The sequence below is a fragment of the Ovis aries genome, chromosome 5 (assembly GCF_016772045.2).
Source record: "Ovis aries strain OAR_USU_Benz2616 breed Rambouillet chromosome 5, ARS-UI_Ramb_v3.0, whole genome shotgun sequence".
Taxonomy (NCBI): domain Eukaryota; kingdom Metazoa; phylum Chordata; class Mammalia; order Artiodactyla; family Bovidae; genus Ovis; species Ovis aries.
In genome coordinates, this window is record NC_056058.1 from 38,741,969 (window position 1) to 38,744,018 (window position 2,050).

The 2,050-nt window shown below is 38.5% G+C and overlaps 1 pseudogene; it reads left to right on the plus strand.

Moving 5' to 3' along the window:
• Positions 1 to 449: 449 nt before the first annotated feature.
• Positions 450 to 1,397, plus strand: LOC101115031 (olfactory receptor 5V1-like; annotated as a pseudogene).
• The last annotated feature ends 653 nt before the right edge of the window (positions 1,398 to 2,050 follow it).

Consider the following 2,050-nt stretch of genomic DNA (forward strand, 5'->3'; position numbering starts at 1 on the left):
TTGAAAAGGAGCAGAGAATGAATCTTCAAGAACTATGAAAACAGGAGATTTTAAAATAGTAGTTATAATAATCAAAGGACTTCCCCAGTGGCTCAGGGGAATCCACCTGCAATGCAGGAGCCATCAGAGATGTGGGTTTGATCCCTGGATCTGGAAGATCCCCTGGAGGAGGGCATGGCAACTCACTCCAGTATTCTTGCCTGGAGAACCCCATGGATAGAGGAGCCTGAGGGGCTTCAGTCTATAGCATCTCAAAGAGCTGGACTCGCCTGAATGTGCACACATAATAATCAAAATCTCTAATTAAAATATAATTTTAACATACTGTACCAATAACTGCTCACCAACTATCATGTAAGAATTTCTCATTGCTTGCCTCTTTGGCTTTTTGCTCTAATCTGTTTTTGTTTGTTACATTTCCTCCAGAAAGACCACTGTAGACAGAGGAGATGGATGCCTACAATCAAACCACAGTGACTCATTTTATCCTCATAGGGCTTTCTCATCACCCAGAGGTGCGCTACCCTCTCTTTGTGGTCTTTAGCATCATCTATCAGGTCACTGTGGGGGGAAATGGGGCCATTCTCTTGGCCATTGGAACTGAGAAAAAACTGCATACACCCATGTATTACTTTTTCGCAAATTTGTCCCTCTTAGACATCTTCTGCCCATCAGTTACTGTCCCCAAGATGCTGGAGAACCTCTAGACTGAGAAGCACAGTATTTCTTTCACTGGATGTGCTTTGCAACTTTATTTTCTGGTGGGCCTTGTGGGGACTGAAGTCTTCCTTCTCTCTGTCATGGCTTATGACAGGTATGTGGCCATCTGTTTCCCTCTTCGTTACACCCTCATTATTACCAAGGTTCGCTGTGTTCAACTAACTGCTGAGACCTGGACAGCAGGATTTCTCAATTCCCTCCTTCATACAGTATCTATGTTCCACCTTTCTTTCTGCAAGTCCAACCAAGTTAACCAGTACTACTGTGACATCCCACCAGTGCTGGTCCTCTCATGCTCATCCACTTATGTGGCAGAAATGCTTATTTTAGTGGAAGGTGGTATCTTGGGGATCAGCTCCTTTTTGGTTACTTTTATCTCATACTTCTACATTGTATCTACCATCCTAAAGATTCAGTCCACAGGTGGGAAGCATAAAGCCTTTTCCACATGTGCTTCCCACCTTCTGGTGGTTTGTTTATTTGGTGGCACGACAGTATTTACCTATGTATGCCCCTATTCCAGTCAATACTTCCCAGCAAGAGACAGACTCATCTCCATGTTATATGGGATTATTACTCCAATGTTAAACCCCATGATCTACAGCTTGAGAAATACAGAAGTGAAAGGAGCACTCAGAAGGGTCTTATGTCATAGAGTATATTCACTGCAAGTATAATATTAAAAGCAAATGACTCAAAGCTCAATTTATGATGATTTCATAGAAATAATTCATAGAATAATTTTCAATTAAGGTAAGTGTATATGGAATGCAAACTTGTCTACACATAGAAATTTTTATACACACATATGTATAACATTAGTTATGTCTAGCTATATATCACTATCTTCTTGAACTAGAAATGTTAATTTTATCATCCAAAAGTTGGTATTTTCTGAAAGGAAGCAGAGAACTGTTAATAATTACACACATGTAACCGGTATAAACTGAACCTGTCTAAGTTTTTAGATCTATTATCATATTCATATGTATATATCTGTATTTTTATCTTTTTTGAATCTATATTTATGTATAAATGGTACCTATACTTTCCTTTATTTGATAGACTATAAATAAAGTATTCTTATGTTATAACATTTATCCTTAGTGTTTTCATTTCATTCTTTTTCCTCTTCAATTTTAGCTTCCACTTATTCTGTATTTCTCAGTTTCTCTGTATTTTCCTATGAGCCTTTCCATTCTCAGTTCTGCCTGTGCCTTCTAGGAGTGCACTTAGTTTTTTCTGTCTCTGATTTAGGTATTTAATTCAGCTCACTGTATTATTCCCATCTTAGCATCAACATGGTCATTTACACAGACACAAACACACA